This window comes from Spea bombifrons, chromosome 10 (assembly GCF_027358695.1).
Source record: "Spea bombifrons isolate aSpeBom1 chromosome 10, aSpeBom1.2.pri, whole genome shotgun sequence".
NCBI lineage: Eukaryota > Metazoa > Chordata > Amphibia > Anura > Pelobatidae > Spea > Spea bombifrons.
In genome coordinates this window covers 35,765,040-35,784,096 of record NC_071096.1, presented here as the reverse complement: position 1 = coordinate 35,784,096, position 19,057 = coordinate 35,765,040, and the positions used below count along the sequence as shown (strand labels likewise).

General features: G+C 45.5%; 1 long non-coding RNA gene across 1 annotated transcript; it reads right to left on the bottom strand.

The window, feature by feature from the left end:
* Positions 1-11,819: 11,819 nt before the first annotated feature.
* LOC128466896 (uncharacterized) lies at positions 11,820-15,177 on the bottom strand. Its single transcript, XR_008345651.1, has 3 exons — positions 15,128-15,177; positions 14,416-14,578; positions 11,820-11,884 (listed from the first exon to the last, which is right to left on the bottom strand). It is a non-coding gene; the product is annotated as an uncharacterized LOC128466896 (long non-coding RNA).
* Positions 15,178-19,057: the final 3,880 nt, after the last annotated feature.

The window sequence follows — 19,057 nt, the reverse complement described above, 5'->3', positions numbered from 1 at the left end:
GCAGCCGATGGTTCAGCATGACCCAGGGATCTAATGGCACCGTTTGTTTTGTCGAGGTGAGGCATGGGCTTCTAACGGTCTCCTACAATCTCAGAGAGTGGAACAAAGTTGGCTTGGAAAGGATGCAGAATGAGTTCACGCTTCGCTTTAATGGAGGAGGGGAGCACAGAGACAACAGCAGCTCACGGGACCTACAAAGAAATTAAAGTCGTTCCGAGATGCAAGACTCTGGGAAGTCTCAACCAATCGGGTTATCAAGGTAAAAAAAACAAAAAAATTGTTACAGATAGTAAGCGTTTACGCGTTTGCAACAATGGGCTTTAATAAAACTGTAAAAGCATTTCTAGTGAATGTAAGATTAGAAGCAGTCTGTAAATCCATGGGGTATAAAGACTCTCCCTGCCCGTCATTACCTGGAATACACCATACGATGCTGAATTCCCATCATGCGCTGATCTCCAATTCCTTCTGTGTAATCAGGATGCATAAAGAACGAGACTGAAGGCTACCGCATGCCCATGGAGGACACGACGGCCTCGCCGGTGTCCGTTATAAGCCGGGAAGGAGGCCCCGAAGGCTGCGTCTCAGCGGTCTGTAGCAGCAGCCCCGGCTTTGTCTGCGTTGATCTATGGATGAACCATGAATGCAGGTATCAACCAACGCGTGCTGGGGTCACAAGACTTCAGGAGAGATTAGAGCTTTGGGGTCCTACCTTGTGCTTTCTAAGCATTCCCAGTTAAGCTGCACTCCATACACTGCATTCACTCCACTCGATTGTTATCCCACCACTCCCATGTGTCGAGGGATAATGAGAATCATTGTCCTGTATGAAAGAGGAAGAAACATTTTGAAACACTTTACATGATTTAGTTTTACTGGCTTAAAATGTATCTGATCTTCCGCTGTTATGGTAGATTTAACCCCTTCTCTCCCTGTAACTCCACAGGTGCCCCCCAGGATACCTGCTTACAGAGAACAGCACAGAAGCTCACTGTCTACACGGTATGTGCCAGCCACCCCTGCAAACACGGCACATGCATGCCATGCTCGCCAGCCGAGGCCACCTGCCTCTGCGCAGAGGGGTACGTCAGGAGCGGATGTCACGTCTTCAGCCCCAGACTCTGGTTCAGCAATCCTTATATCATCTTGATTTGCCTCCTGACGATCATAGGTAAACTTTTACACATTGTCTCCCTCAGTAGCTCCCATGTAACCCGGGAGGGGGGCTCAGCGGATCGGTCATTCATTAACCCATGGGCGTTGGTTTATACAGCGCTGGAATTCCTACCAAGGGTGGCTCCGGACAAGATAAGACTGGTAGCAACCTTGTTATTCATGATGGATCAAGAAAGCATTAAAATATAAAAAATATTCAGTACCTTGCATGCTTCAAGAGGATAATTCTTGTGTCTCCATTCGCAGCGCTGATCGCCGGAATTCTGTTGTGGTCTCAGTGCAAGAGGAGGAAGACCATAAACCAAGGAGTTTCACGTATCTGGGCATAGCCAGGACCTTGAGGACACCAGAAAAACCATCTTCCATTACAACGAAGAAGGCGGCAGCAACGAAGACCATGTGAGTAAAGCGTTTGTGGGATACAATGTTACAAACTACATATAAAAAATGTAACAAGTTTAAGACTTTGGTCCACTCACCAACTAATACCAACCATGGACAATTGCAGGCCGATAACAGGTGGGAGCTGCTGCTGTTCCTGGAATTCTGATACAATCCGTACTCCATACGCCTTAAGCCGCTTCATACACAGCTGAAAAGTTAAAGGGATAAAGGCCTTGTGTAACGAGATGGAATGTTTTAATTACCTAAACACACTCAAAATACATTTATGGGGGGGGGGATATGTAGGCAAGCACAGATTTGGTGCAGGACGGGTTAAATTGGCTGAATGCTCGTTTGGCAACTTGCTGAGACCAACGAACCAATCCGTTCGTTCGCACCCCTATCAAAGCTTTAACGACTCCATTTAACGAGCTCCACCCCGGACTGTGATTCGATTTCCTAACGAGGGCCCAATAAGGATACAGGATTTATTTCATTTTAACATTACGGGGCTCTCTCGGCCCACCCACGTGACCCCCCCCCCCCCTGTTCATGCCTTATCGCTGGCATGCATTCACCTGTGCCAAAGCCCCAGCTCCCTCTTCGGTTTTCACCCTTTAAAGTTTGAAATAAACTCAGTAAAACAATTATTTGGCTCTTTGTCCTCAATTCGTAGTAAAACATCGTCAGGGGCCGGCGATTAAAACAAACCATGGAAACAATTGGAGACCAGCCCAAAACTTCATGAGGCCATTTTTGCTGCACGTGGTAAGTTCCAGTCCCAATATTTGTTTTATATAGCGCCATCATATTTAGTAGCGCTGTACAATGGCTAAACAGGGTATAAGCCGCAAGTAACGTAAATTTGACTTAAAACACAGGTGAGGAGGGCCCGCTTGTGTTAATAGGGGGCAAACCCTGCATTTTCAAAGTATATTTGACAAACACATTATTTCAAATAAAAAAATATATATAGAAAACAGCTTCCAACAGGATTATGGCCCTTGAGAGCTCCTGTATACTGCGAAAGAGCATCTAAAAGTATGAAGTTAACCATTTAAGTGTAACCAAACTACTGAAAAACTTACGTAAAACAAAGAAATTACTTTCACAGTATTAACAAACACGCAAATAAACTTCTACAAAAAAACTATGCATACCCCGACTATGCGAGACACTCTGTGACTGAAAGAAACGATCTCTGCTTCTGGGGGGTAGATCTAGATGGCTGTATTCATTTCAAAATCACAGAATTCACAAACCTTTGCCGGTCAATCTCCAAGCTCAAGACCAGAGAATCAGCTCCTCAGGACCAACACACAGCACCAAGAAACACAAAGTTCTGGCTAGAAGGCTGGAGAAACGCCCGGGTTAAATAGACTTTTGATTGAGGAAATTAGGTACAGGTGTGAGTCAGGAGCAGGCATCCATCTTATGTCCATGGAGAGGTAAATAGTACAAAATATAGCAAAATATATGTAGCTTGTTTCATGGCAAAACAGCAAAAAGTCTAGTTGTCTTGTGGCGTAATGGTGATTCTATTCCTGGTAAATATATATTATTATAGCGGCTGCGCGTATATCTAAGTCTTCAGAGTAAGTGAATTTGAGTTTATCTATTATGGACGAATGCACTTGGGATGTAGAAATAGTGAGGCAAACTATAGCATTGGGAATGCTGTTCTGCCAGTGACAGCAGACGAGAGGGATTTAGAGTAATAATTACTGATGACTTAAAGGTAAGCAGACAATGCAGTAAAGCGTTGGAAAAAGCAAGCAGGGTGCTGGGTTGTATAACAAGAGGCGTTGGTAGCAGGAAGAGTTTCTGCCTTATATTGTAAATTATAAATCATCCAAAATGTTATACAAGGAAACATGCTTCTCTACGTATATATTTTGTGCTGTTTCAATAGCATGAGCATCCTGCCATCGTGTACTATTCACCATACATCAATGGGCCCATCAGGAAATACTACTTTACAGAAAGGGTAGTGAATAAATGGAATCACCTTACAGCAGAAGTGGTAGATGTTAATACAGTGAAGACATTTAAGCAAGCATGGGATAGGCATAAGGCTAAGCTAGATATAGGATGAGGCCGGATACTAAAGAAAGGATTCAGAGGTTGGGCAGACTGGATGGGCCGAATGAGCTCGTCCCTAAAAAATACTTATACTCAAACTCGCAAAGCATAACACACACCGAGACAGATGCTCTAACGAGATTAGAACCTGTAACTTTCCGCACGGCAAGTAACGCAACTTACCTGCGCGCCACATTTCCAATGAATAGAGCTGCTCGTCCGTAATACAAATACTCAAATTCGCCCAATCTGAAAACATAATTTTACATACAGGGCTCAACGGGATTAGAACCAGGACCAACCTGCATGGGCTGTAACAAACACTGCCGCTGCGCCACCCTTGCAACAGACAAAGCTGCTCGTCCGTAATACAAATACTCAAATTCGCCCCCCCCCCGAAACCATAATTCTACACACTAAGCAGTTAGACACACTAAGCAATAGGTAGTGCACCTTTTAGATTGTGTGCATTATGTTAGATGGTATAAGTATTGGTGCATCACACGCAGGCATCATATGTTCATGGCGACGAAGAGCCTTCAATCATCTGATGGCGTAATGGTTAGGTGCACTGCCTGCCATGTGTTGCGGTCCCGGTTCGATTCCCTGTAGCTCTGTGGGGAACATCCAGCCATGCGGTGGTTTGAAGGTTCGGTGTGTTGCGTACTCGATGCTGTGGTCCCAGTCTGGTTTCGCTTGAAGGTTCGGTGTGTTGCCTATGAGATGATGCGCTGATAGCTCGCTTCCGTGTGGCTCGGTACAGATACTGACAATGTCTCTGTGCGTACAGCAGTCTTACCCTGAAAAAATAAAACGTGCGCAGCCGTATTATTATTATTTTTTTTTAGCATTTATAGAAAAAAAGCATAAAAGGTGTTGTGTACTACCGACTGGCTCTAACCCCCAATCATCCTGACCCGCACATACGCACTTTCACACACCACCGAACATACTCATACGTCTTACACACCGCACCGAACATACCCATACGCCTTACACACCGCACCGACCATACCGCACCGCAACCACTCGCCAGGCCTCACGGGGATTAGAACTAGAAACCAAACCGCTTGGTAAGTAAGTACACTTGACACCTGCGCCACCCTTGTGGCAGACTGAATTTGCTCGTCCGTAATACTTATACTCAAATTCACAGAGTCTAAAAACATAACTTAATGTCTCTAGTCGCAGGACTTCCTGGGACTCGATCCCGGAACTCACGGCACAGTGTGCGACACACGCATCACACGCGCCACCTTCGAGATGGAGAAGCGCTGCTCATCCCTAATACAAATACACAAATTCACCCACTGGAAAAACATAATGTTACAAATATCCACCCTTACACGCAGGCAGCACAGGGATTAGAACCAGGAGCCTCACGCATGGTGAGCGATACACCTAACACATGTGCCACGCACACGGCTGGATGGCCACCCTCGTCCCATCCACATATACTCAAATTTACCTACTTCAAAAAACATAAAATCATACGTTATACAGGAATCACAGAGATTAGAACCAGGGGCCAGGAGGACGGTGATGAACACAGCTAAGACATGCGCCACCAGTACCATGGGGCAGGAGGGCCTTGTCTGTTATACAAATACTCAGATTCACCGACTCTGAAAACATAACATTAGTTTACATACAGGATACATGGAGAATAGAACCTGCATCCACTTGTATGGAGGGGGGGGTGGGTAACGCACCAAACACCTAGACCACCATCTCAACTGGGTCAGGAGGTTTGCCAGTTCCACAAATACTCTGATGTACCCACTCTAAAAGATTAAGAATAAGATCATACAGCAGACCGGCGGGTGAGAACCAGCAGCCAAACACACGTTAGGCAATCCACTTAACCATCACGCCATTCCACCACACGAGATGGGTGCCCACCGGCTCCACATATACTAATATCTCCCGACTCTAAAACCATTAGAAAGAAATCAGCCATGAAGCAAAGTGGGTTAGAAGCACTATACAGTTACCTACGGGAGCGAAGCGGGTTCGAACCAGAAACCAGTCACACTGCAGGTGATACACCTAACCGTTACGCCACACCACGACATGGCGTTGGCCGCCCACCTGCTCTACATTTACTCATACGGACCCCCTCTAAAAACATAAGAAGAACATGCAGACGCGCTACACACGTAGATCCAGCTTTCATGGAGATTAGAACCAAAATACTTTTATATGGTTAGTAATGCATACGATGTCTGCCTGCTCCACATATAATCATATGCACCAAGTATAAAATGATACAAATACACAGATCCACTATAACGATTAGACTTGGGCACCAGGGAGCTCTTCGTGTTCGTCTTCAGGGGGGAAAAAATCTTCGTAACCCCTGCTACGCAGCCGGGAGAAAACGAAGATGAAACGAGCACGAAGAATGTCCACGAATATTCGCCCGAAAAGAAGACAGGAACGGGCGAATATTCGCGGACATTCTTCGTGCTCGTTTCATCTTCGTTTTCTCCCGGCTGCGTAGCAGGGGTTAATACGGGGTTAAGAACACATCGGAGCCGCAGCAGCAGATGCGTTCGCGCCGTGAAGGTACGTGTGTGCGACTCTATTGGTCGCCGGAAGGGGGCTGGTCTGGCATCAACAAATGAATTATTTAATTTTATTTTAAAGTTATATTTATTGTTTACTTTATTATATTTCCTACTATTACTATATTTCCTGTGAGCTCCTGTTATCCCTGTGTCCTGGGCATTGTCTGTCTTAAGCCAATTAATGGCCAGGACACAGGGATAACAGGAGCTCACAGGATTAACAGCTACCTGTTATGTAATTGATAATTAGGTATGCAGCAGTGACACCTAGTCCTACCTACAGGGGGTCTTAAGACAAGGGCTAACACACAATAACAGGGGAAACACTTCACACCTATACAATCAACAATGCTAAGACAATCAGCCTTCTTCCTACCACAGGATGTCCAGCAGACGTTACAGTTCTGAGACTCTGAGTGCTAAAACATGGGGTACATCAGCAGACTGAACCCCTGTATCCACACACAGAAGTCTCTACAAGGCCCGGGCCCATAGTCGATAGGGAGGAGGCTGGCTCTCAGGCCTCTCCAGGGGCCCCAGTGATGGAGGGTTCTGTCACAAGGGTAACTAGAGAACTAATGCAAGCTTCTTATTTAGACATAATACATCTTTAACCAAAACAGTGCACTGCTAATAATCTTAAACATAACCGTACATTAACCCTAAGCTATTTTTTAGTTCTTGTCCCACATTTTTCCATTCGCATACCTGCCAACACACCCAACATTTTTGTGGACAGTCCTGCTTTTTTCCAGTTCTGTTCCATCAAATTTAGCTAAACTAGGTATACTAGTGCACGTAGGTAGGTATAGCTGGGTAGGGTAGCACTACAACATTAAATAAATATAATAAAGTAAACAATAAATATAACTTTCAAATAAAATTAAATAATTCATTTGTTGATGCCAGACCAGCCCCCTTCCGGCGACCAATTGAGTCGCACACACGTACCTTCACGGCGCGAACGCATCTGCTGCTGCGGCTCTGATGTGTTCTTAACCCCGTATTAACCCCTGCTACGCAGCCGGGAGAAAACGAAGATGAAACGAGCATGAAGAATGTCCGCGAATATTCGCCCGTTCCTGTCTTCTTTTCGGGCGAATATTCGTGGCCATTCTTCGTGCTCGTTTCATCTTCGTTTTCTCCCGGCTGCGTAGCAGGGGTTACGAAGATTTTTTCCCCCCTGAAGACGAACACGAAGAGCTCCCTGGTGCCCAAGTCTAATTGTTATAGTGGATCTGTGTATTTGTATCATTTTATACTTGGTGCATATGATTATATGTGGAGCAGGCAGACATCGTATGCATTACTAACCATATAAAAGTATTTTGGTTCTAAACTCCATGAAAGCTGGATCTACGTGTGTAGCGCGTCTGCATGTTCTTCTTATGTTTTTAGAGGGGGTCCGTATGAGTAAATGTAGAGCAGGTGGGCGGCCGGCGCCATGTCGTGGTGTGGCGTAACGGTTAGGTGTATCGCTTGCAGTGCGGCTGGTTTATGGTTCAAACCCGCTTCGCTCCTGTAGGTAACTATATAGTGATTCTAACCCACTTTGCTTCATGGCCGATTTATTTCTAATGTTTTTAGAGTCGGGAGATATTAGTATATGTGGAGCCGGTGGGCGCCCATCTCGTGTGCTGGAATGGCGTGATGGTTAAGTGGATTGCCTAACGTGTGGTTGGCTGCTGGTTCTCACCCGCCGGTCTGCTGTATGATCTTATTCTTAATCTTTTAGAGCGGGTACATCAGAGTATTTGTGGAACTGGCAAACCTCCTGATCCAGTTGAGATGGTGGTCTAGGTGTTTGGTGCGTCCCCCCCCCCGTACAAGTGGATGCAGGTTCTATTCTCCATGTATCCTGTAGGTAAACTAATGTTATGTTTTCAGAGTCAGTGAATCTGAGTATTTGTATAACAGACAAGGCCCTTTTGCCCCATGGTACTGGTGGCGCATGTCTTAGCTGTGTTCATCACCGTGCTCCTGGCTCCTGGTTCTAATCTCTGTGATTCCTGTATAACGTATGATTTAATGTTTTTTGGAGTAGGTAAATTTGAGTATATGTGGATGGGACGAGGATGGCCATCCAGCCGTGTGCGTGGCACGTGTTTTAGGTGTATCGCTCACCATGTGTGAGGCTCCTGGTTCTAATCTCTGTGCGGCCTGCGTGTAAGGGTGGATATTTGTAACATTATGTTTTTCCAGTGGGTGAATTTGTGTATTTGTATTAGGGATGAGCAGCTCTTCTCCATCTCGAAGGTGGCGCGTGTGATGCGTGTGTCACACACTGTGCCGTGAGTTCTGGGTTCGAGTCCCAGGAAGTCCTGCGACTAGAGATATTAAGTTATGTTTTTAGACTCTGTGAATTTGAGTATAAGTATTACGGACGAGCAAATTCAGTCTGCCACAAGGGTGGCGCAGGTGTCAAGTGTACTTACTTACCAAGCGGTTTGGTTTCTAGTTCTAATCCCCATGAGGCCTGGCGAGTGGTTGCGGTGCGGTATGGTCGGTGCGGTGTGTAAGGCGTATGGGTATGTTCGGTGCGGTGTGTAAGACGTATGAGTATGTTCGGTGGTGTGTGAAAGTGCTGTGCGTATGTGCGGGTCAGGATGATTGGGGGTTAGAGCCAGTCGGTAGTACACAACACCTTTTATGCTTTTTTCCTATAAATGCTAAAAAAAATAATAATAATACGGCAGGGCACGTTTTTTTTTCAGGGTAAGACCGCTGTACGCACAGAGACATTGTCAGTAGCTGTACCGAGCCACACGGAAGCAAGCCATCAGCACATCATCTCGTAGGCAACACACCGAACCTTCAAGCGAAACCAGACTGGGACCGCAGCATCGAGTACGCAACACACCGAACCTTCAAACCACCGCATGGCTGGAGGCTCCCCACGGAGCTACAGGGAATCAAACCGGGACCGCAGCATATGGCAGGCAGGGCACCTAACCATTACGCCATCGGATGATTGAAGGCTCTTCGTCGCCATGAACATATGATGCCTGCGTGTGATGCACCAATACTTATACCATCTAACATAATGCACACAATCTAAAAGGTGCACTACCTATTGCTTAGTGTGTCTAACTGCTTAGTGTGTAGAATTATGGTTTCGGGGGGGGGCGAATTTGAGTATTTGTATTACGGACGAGCAGCTTTGTCTGTTGCAAGGGTGGCGCAGCGGCAGTGTTTGTTACATCCCATGCAGGTTGGTCCTGGTTCTAATCCCGTTGAGCCCTGTACGTAAAATTATGTTTTCAGATTGGGCGAATTTGAGTATTTGTATTACGGACGAGCAGATCCATTCATTGGAAGTGTGGCACGCAGGTAAGTTGCGTTACTCACCGTGCGGTAAGTTACAGGTTCTAATCTCATTAGAGCATCTGTCTCGGTGTATGCTATGTTTTGTGAGTTTGAGTATAAGTATTTTTTAGGGACGAGCTCATTGGGCCCATCCAGTCTGCCCAACCTCTGAATCCTTTCTTTAGTATCTTGCCTCATCCTATATCTAGCTTAGCCTTATGCCTATCCCATGCTTGCTTAAATGTCTTCACTGTATTAACATCTACCACTTCTGCTGTAAGGTGATTCCATTTATTCACTACCCTTTCTGTAAAGTAGTATTTCCTGATGGGCCCATTGATGTATGGTGAATAGTACACAATGGCAGGATGCTCATGCTATTGAAACAGCACAAAATATATACGTAGAGAAGCATGTTTCCTTGTATAACATTTTGGATGATTTATAATTTACAATACAAGGCAGAAACTCTTCCTGCTACCAACGCCTCTTGTTATACAACCCAGCACCCTGCTTGCTTTTTCCAACGCTTTACTGCATTGTCTGCTTACCTTTAAGTCATCAGTAATTATTACTCTAAATCCCTCTCGTCTGCTGTCACTGGCAGAACGGCATTCCCAATGCTATAGTTTCCCTCACTATTTCTACATCCCAAGTGCATTCGTCCATAATAGATAAACTCAAATTCACCTACTCTGAAGACTTAGATATACGCGCAGCCGCTATAATAATATATATTTACCAGGAATAGAATCACCATTACGCCACAAGACAACTAGACTTTTTGCTGTTTTGCCACGAGACAGCTATATACATGTATTTTGCTATATTTTGTACTATTTACCTCTCCATGGACATAAGATGGATGCCTGCTCCTGACTCACACCTGCACCTAATTTCCTCAATCAAAAGTCTATTTAACCCGGCCGTTTCTCCAGCCTTCTAGCCAGAACTTTGTGTTTCTTGGTGCTGTGTGTTGGTCCTGTGGAGCTGATTCTCTGGTCTTGAGCTTGGAGATTGACCGGCAAAGGTTTGTGAATTCTGTGATTTTGAAATAAATGCAGCCCTCTAGATCTACCCCCCAGAAGCAGAGATCGTGTCTCGCATGGTCGGGGTATGCATAGTTTTTTTGTATAAGTTTATTTGCGTGTTTGTTAATACTGTGAAAGTAATTTCTTTGTTTTACGTAAGTTTTTCAGTAGTTTGGTTACACTTTTTGGTTAACTTCATACTTTTAGATGCTCTTTCGCAGTATACAGGAGCTCTCGTGGGCCATAATCCTGTTAGAAGCTGTTTTCTATATATATTTTTTTATTTGAAATAATGTTTGTCAAATATACTTTGAAAATGCAGGGTTTGCCCCCTATTAACACAAGCGGGCCCTCCTCACCTGTGTTTTAAGTCAAATTTATGTTACTTACGGCTTATACCCTGTCTAGCTATTGTACAGCGCTACTAAATATGATGGCGCTATATAAAACAAATATTGGGGCTGGAACTTACCACGTGCAGCAAAAATGGCCTCATGAAGTTTTGGGCTGGTCTCCAATTGTCTCCATATTTTGTTTTAATCGCCGGCCCCTGACAATGCTTTACTACAAACTGAGGACAAAGAGCCGAATAATCGTTTTACTGAGTTTATTTCAATCTTTAAAGGGTGAAAACAAAAGAGGGAGCTGGGGCTTTGGCACAGGTGAATGCATGCCGGCGGTAAGGCATGAACAGGGGGGGTCACGTGGGTGGGCCGAGCGAGCCCCGTAATGTTAAAATGAAATAAATCCTGTATCATTATTGGGCCCTCGTAAGGAAATCGAATCCCAGTCCGGGGTGGAGCTCGTTAAATGGAGTCGTTAAAGCTTTGATAGGGGTGGGGTGATCAGACGTTAATTGGAGTCACGCGGGGGTATAAAGGGTAACTAGAGAACTAATGCAAGCTTCTTGTCCCGGCTCTAGGTTTGCAGATCTGTTTGCTGCTGTTCTGGACATCTTCAGACTCGGTGGACTTGGTCCCAAGGTGAGCAAGGGGATACCACTGGTTAGACTGTAAGCTCTTTGGTCCGCTTTCTCTCCTTTATTTCTGCAGCTTCTCCCGATCAAACCATTGTTGCTTTGGCTGCACAATCCTCAATGTTATCACTGCAAGTCTCTGCCAAAAGCATAGGATGTCTTTCCCAATCATCGCTCTTTCACTGCAGATCATCGGCGGCCGTGTAAGAGTAGAGTTTAGAGAGAGTCACAAACTTTGGCCCCCACCGTCTCATCTCCTCCTCGTACTCCACGTCCCCCTTGTGACAGGGAGCTGTCTCCTTCCACGTGATAGACCTTTAAGCTGTCGCATGAAAGCGCTTGCTGGATGTAGGCAGCTTCTTGGAACACGTCGTAGAAGTATCGGCCGAAATCTCCGCTGGTAAAAGAACCGCTCCGACACGGGGTACTTTGACGGCTCCTTCAGGCTGACAGACGTCTCGTAATCGCAGCTTAAGGGACCGTTTCCATGAAGCCCTCCGGTCTTCCTGAAGAAAGCGTGCGCGGCGCTGCTCCGATCACACAGCTGGAGCTCTGTCGCGTTGAATGCGTCCTGCAGAGAACATTCACTCAAATTAAAACTGATTGGTTCGTTCATCTCAGCAAGTTGCCAAACGAGCATTCATCCAATTTAACCCGTCCTGCACCAAATCTGTGCTTGCCTACATATCCCCCCCCATAAATGTATTTTGAGTGTGATTGGGTAATTAAAACATTCCATCTCGTTACACAAGGCCTTTATCCCTTTAACTTTTCAGCTGTGTATGAAGTGGATCAGCAGCAGCTCCCACCCATTATCTGCCTGTAATTGTCAATGGTTGGTATTAGTTGGTGAGTGGACCAAAGTCTTAACCTTGCTACAAACTACATATAAAAAATGTAACATTGTATCCCACAAACGCTTTACTCACGTGGTCTTCGTTGTAATGGAAGATGTTTTTTCTGGTGTCCTCAAGGTCCTGGCTATGCCCAGATATGTGATAAACTCCTTGGTTTATGGTCTTCCTCCTCTTGCAGCGAGATCTCAACAGAATTCCGGCGATGAGCACTGTGAATGGAGACACAAGAATTATCCTCTTGAAGCATGCAAGGTACTGAATATTTTTTATATTTTAATGCTTTTTCTTGATCCATCATGAATAACAGGGTTGCTACCAATCTTAACTTGCCCCGATCCACCCTTGGTAGGACTTCCAGTGCTGTATAAACAAAGTGTTTCAAAATGTTTTTCTCTTTCATACAGGACAACGATTCTCATTATCCCTCGACACATGGGAGTGGTGGTTTAACAATCGAGTGGAGTGAATGCAGCTTAACTGGGAATGGTTAGAAAGCACAAGGTAAGACCCCAAAGCTCTAATCTCTTCTGAAGTCTTGTGACCCCAGCACGCGTTGGGTGATAGCTGCATTCGTGGCTCATCCATAGATCAACGCAGACAAAGCCGGGGCTGCTGCTACAGACATCCGAGACGCAGCCTTGGGGCACTCCTTCCCGCCTTATAACGGACACCGGTGAGGCCGTCGTGTACTCCATGGGCAGGCGGCAGCCGTTCACTCTCGCGTTCTTTATGCATCCTGATTACACAGAAGGAATTGGAGATCAGCGCATGATGGGACAGTGAGAATTCAGCATCGTATGGTGTATTCCAGGTAATGACGGGCAGGGAGAGTCTTTATACCCCATGGATTTACAGATGGCTTCTAATCTTACATTCACTAGAAATGCTTTTACAGTTTTATTAAAGCCCATTGTTGCAAACGTGTAAACTCTTACTATTTGTAACAATTTTTGTTTTTTTAACTTGATAACCTGATTGGTTGATACTTCCCAGAGTCGCGCATCTCTTAACAACTTTAATTTCTTTGTAGGTCCCGTGAGCTGCTGTTGTCTCTGTGCTCCCCTCCTCCATTAAAGCGAAGAGTGAACTCATTCTGCTTCCTTTCCAAGCCAACTTTGTTCCAGTCTCTGAGATTGTAGGAGACTGTTAGAAGCCCATGCCTCACCTCGACAAAACAAACGGTGCCGTTAGATCCCCGGGTCATGCTGAACCATTGGGTGCTGAAGCTCCGCTATGATCTACAGGCTGCTCGCCATTGCTGCGGACCCAGACCACCTAACAGTGGAGCACTCTGGGCTCTCGCAGCGAACGCTGAAATACAATGACCCTAAAGCTGTCCCGTCTACAGGCTGCTCTGAATCAGGCGCTTCAGATGTGGACGCGACTCTACCCAATGTGCAGCATGACGTGTGTCAAGGTATGGACTTCATGCTGTGTTTGGTACCTGCAGGTGGATGGATTCGCTCCGGTACTTAAAAGACAAACGCAGGATGATTCTGTCGGCGTTGTGTGTTCTTAACATTGCCTGAAAATGTGCCCGCTGCGGATGGAGAGAATGAGGGAGCAGGTACTGGATGTGGCCTCCAGGATGGAAGAAGTGTTCGTGGACATCTGCAAAAGGATGAGTATATAATGCGGATTACCCTATTAACTATGATACAGAAATGATCGCCCAGCAGAGCACCAGGCGGTGGCAGAGCGTTCAGATGTGATGTATGAAGAGTCCATTCTGGCAGAGCTTTGGGCACAAACTTTCAAATGGATTCCTTGATTGCACTGTGACTCCCCATTTTCCAATCTACACTATACTCTGGGCATTCACAAAGATGTCCCAGTTCAGGTGAGTCTCTTTAATATAACATAAATATTGGCATGAAAAATAGTACTACTTCTAAATGGCTTAATATAAAACACACTTTATAGTGGGAGACATTCTGATCAGCAAGGTGGTGGAACCATTCATTCAGGTTTCTCTCCTTTTAATGTTCTTGTAGAGTTATTACCTGTGAGCGCAGAGTAAGCCAAACCTGTACCTTTTCTGCAGTCCTGGTGAGCGGGTGGGCAATCACAGCTGGGGGTCCCGGAGTCACTGACACAAGGAGAGTCGCAGGGTGCGGGTGATGAGCAAGCTGTACCCTTCCTCGCACAGCCTGGGGAGCTATTAACGGCCTCCAGCGGGGCTGCTAAATAATACACCTGTGTTAAAGGAAAAACACACCCGATAAAGAAAATTATTAGATATCATTCTGCAGGATCAGCATAAAGTAGCTCAGATAACTCGGTGGAAAGCTTTGATACGGACCTACCTGTTACGTTCTTACGGTTCAGTTACCCTTAGAATGTCTATTGAGCTGGCTCCGCACACAGTCTGGCTGCATATCTGAGAGTTTTTATTGCTCTTCATCGCATTTGTCGATGCTTGTTGAATTCAAGTTGTCAAATTCTACTGCGTCCAACCAGAAGGCGCCCCCATCTGCTACTGAATGTTAATACACATTACTAATCAAAGAACTTTCTAATTTATTCATGTTTTATAGGAACCATTACCAACCTCTGTCCTACGTGATACCAGCCGGGACTATCCTGCTAACCCACCTGGTCATACTGCGTCCTTCTGCTCAGAGACCCCCAAAGTACCGAAGCTGATCCAGTTTACCAGATGCGTCCACAGATCCCATGTCCACTACAGAGTGGCCGTCTGCATTAAGAGGTAAGCGATACTCTGCGTGATAGAAAGTCTATTACCTGCTTAATAAGAACGACGTTGCGGAGACAGCATTTAAAGGGTTTGTGCGGAAAGATTGTGGGAACGAGTAGAAGACTGCTTAACGCCTCCAAGCTGCAGATCGGTATCCAGCTCCCAAAACCGGCAGAGAATGGCATGCATATCAGACACGGGTCACAGTAACACGTGGTGTGGGGCTTTACTACTGCAGATAATATTAAACATGCATAAAAATTATGTCATGACTCTTCAACACTTCCTTTCTCTTCATCCATGCAGATTGCAAACCCAGTGGAGCAGCCGCTAGGCATTAATCCCAGTTTATCGTCTGTGACTGCAGTGAAGTCAGCCCTGATCTCCAGCCCAAGCCGTCCGTGTGCTCCATACCTTCTGTCCTGCATGATGACATCGTGGACATCACAACTCGTTTGATCCTCTGTAAGTGGCTTTCCTCCAATCCCCTCTGTCTCATTTATCAAAACCGTGCGGCAGCGATCCAGAGTCAGGCTGACTCCCTGCACTGAAGTAAATGAAGTCAGTAATTCATCTTCCCTGACTGCCCGACGTTGACATTTCCTTTAAGTAAATTTGACTACGTACGACTTGAATCGTTATGTATTTGGTGTGACTTGTCTTGGTTATATGTTCCATGTAGAGTTAGCTGAGGGTCAGTTAGTTGAGTATAATGCAGCTCTGTGTCTGCTCTTAAAGATTCGTCTTCATTCTACTTCTGTGAGTAAAGGAGAATATTTAAGCTTTCCTGTGTCTGCATTAATTACAGGTCTGGCTCACAATGTGATAATTAACTTACTTTATCTTTTATGCGCAGGTCTATCCGATGCCGTTCTGTCTGTAACGTTCTCCTGCTCTGGAAAGCCAAGCCTCAGCATGATCAGGTCTTGTCTGAAGATGAGAAGGAGCTGGCCCCTCGTAATCTCTTTGGGGATGGAAACAAAACCACATTAACAGCAGTGCGGCTGGACACGGAGCAGACTGTGAAAGTAATTCAACTGCGATTGTCAATGTAGATTTACTATTACTTTCACTTTGTTATGCATGACTTCATAATTGTATTTGTAACTCATTGCACTGTATTTGTGATTCTTTGCATTGTGATTTGTATCTCATTGCACTGTACTTGTGATTCTTTGCAACTCATGGCACTGTACTTGTTACTCTGACTTGTGATTTACTTGTTACTCTCTGCATTGTACTTGTGATTTGACTCTCTGTATTGTACTGTGTAGACATTCAATAAAAGTGGTTTAGTTCTCGCTTTCTTCTCAGTTTGAATCACTTAAAGCACAGAAAGAAACATATAGGATTATCTTCTTTCTAAAGAAGCTCTTAAGGAAACATAGGGGGTATATAATAACTATTAAACAAATCTTTATAATAACTATAGAAGAGAGAAGGTCCTCTGCTCTCCAGTGGATGCTGCTCCTCCTCGCTACACCCTTTCCTGATACTCACCAACTGCGATGAAGTTCTTACTGGCTCTTGACGCTCCGCGGTGTAGTAATCTGTCTGTGCTGTCTCTTACGGACTCCAGCGATAGATGACTGTCCGAGCAGTGGCCGATAGGATGAATCCATGCATAGCCGTTACCGTGAAATGTTCTCTGAGTCTGCTGGCAGCGTGGCCCAAGGAACGAAGTCAAACAGTGACACCTAGAAAGACAAATGGAAATATTTTAGTTTCAAAGGTAGTCTGTCTGAAGTTGGTGATGTAAGGGATAAGTCACACAGGAACATGGTCCAGAGAATCTGCCTACCTGGAACCGGTGAGAGTCGACGTGCAAGTCCCACCATTCAGGCAAGGGTTTTGGGGCAGAGAATAACAGTTCTGGTAAAATTGTTTCTGTACCTGACATCTGCAGGACACGTTTCTGACATGGGGAATTGAGACTAAAAATGTGCTACCTCCATCCACGAGAGATCTGCTCACTGCGCCATGGATTGTGCACCCGCCATCCTGCAAACAGCCCATCCATGAACAGAAATCAATGGATATTTGGGAATTCCTTTCCTTCAGCACTGAGCGGATCTGTCATTGAGAAGAATACAAAAAACTCAGTTAAGACGGCACCAAAAACTTATCTAGACACCATCCCAGTTCTGTTGCCATTAGGCACCCCAGGACTAGCTCCCTCCCACAACAAATGCAGATAAAGATGATTAAAACGCACCTCTCTTAGATGTTTACTTTTGTTATAAAGTAATAAACCCCCGACTGTACCCTCAGAGATTCAAAATCAAGGGAATTATTTCCACAAAACACTGAAAGACAAACAGGATACATCTAGATATCATGAGACTGATAAATATTCTGCGTTTTGTAATATCATTAATTTTAAGAGACAGCCGACGTTTTTCTTACTCAGTAATAATGCCATAAACACTCTGTCCATACCTTCTCTCTCTCTGGGCTGTCAATGAGTTCCGTAAGATCTCGGGTTTGTGGCAGGAAGCAGCTCCGCATACTGAAAATGTCACGTCGGTCGCGTTATCCTCTGCGTTCACCACACTGAAGATGTGGATATGGCTGGGATGGGCAGCTGCCATGTCTGCCAGGACGGCCTGGAGCTGATCACGTCTGCTGACTCCAAACTCATCCTTCTCTATGAATTCCTCTGCTGTAATGCCTAAAATGCGGATTAAAAAATTGTGACTGAGAAGCAGAGATAGTAACTTATTTACCCAGATAGGAGCAGAAGGGAATTGGGGTTACGCACTGAGTAGGACAGGGGTCACTTAATGCCAAGAGCGTTCCTGTCCCACCATTTCCTTCTATCCCTATGCAGGGATACTACATCATTTTAATGTCTTTATGGTACAATGTACAGGAGTCCAGGGAAATGGTTACATATATATGTAGCTATGGTGACCTGTACATCACTTCTTTATCTAGTGCAAACTCTATGATGGTCAAACCAGGCAGTCTTCCCATCAAATGTCCCAGCGGAGTCCTACAAGAATCTACCTGAGACCCCTCCGCACAACTTATTACTTACTTGCGAGTCTCAGAGACACCGAGCTGTGGAAGGCGTCACTTCCAATCTCTCTTCCATAAATTTTGATAGTAGAGAAGGTATCTGGCCACACACCATCAGAAACCGTAATATTGAGGTCGTGCGTTCCCTGCGGTGGTCTCTCGGTCATTAGGATTGTCCCGGTGTTTTGGTTCAACCAAAAATACCTACAGAAAACAAACTGTCAATGCAATGTTATCTTCTTCAGACACGCCTTCTAACTCCCACATACACCAGACACGTCTTCTCTCTCCCTCATACACCAGACACGTCTTCTCTCTCCCTCATACACCAAACACGTCTTCTCTCTCCCTCATACACCAGACACGTCTTCTCTCTCTCCCTCATACACCAGACACGTCTTCTCTCTCCCTCATACACCAGACACGTCCTTCTCTCTCCGTCATACACCAGACACGTCTTCTCTCTCCGTCATACACATCTTCTCTCTCCCTCATACACCAGACACATCTTCCCTCTCCCTCATACACCAGACACGGCTTCTCAGTAATTCATACACCAGACACGTCTCCTGTCCCCCTCAAACACCAGACACTTCTTCTCTCCCCCTCATACACCAGACACATCTTCTCTCTCCCTCATACAGTAGACATGTCTTCTCCCTCCCTTATACAATAGACTCGTAATCTCGCACACTCATACATCAATCACGTAATCTCGCTCCCTCATACACCAGACATCCCTTCTCCCTCTCTTATACAACACGTCATCCCACTCCCTCATACACCAGACACGTCTGCTGACTCTCTCATACACCAGACACGTCTTCTCTCTCCCTCATAGACCAGACACGTCTTCTCTCTCCCTCATACACCCAGGGCCGGCCTTAGGGGTGCGCGACCTGTGCGGCCGCACAGGGCACCATGGCAACAGGGGAGCCTGCCTGGGACTTAAATTA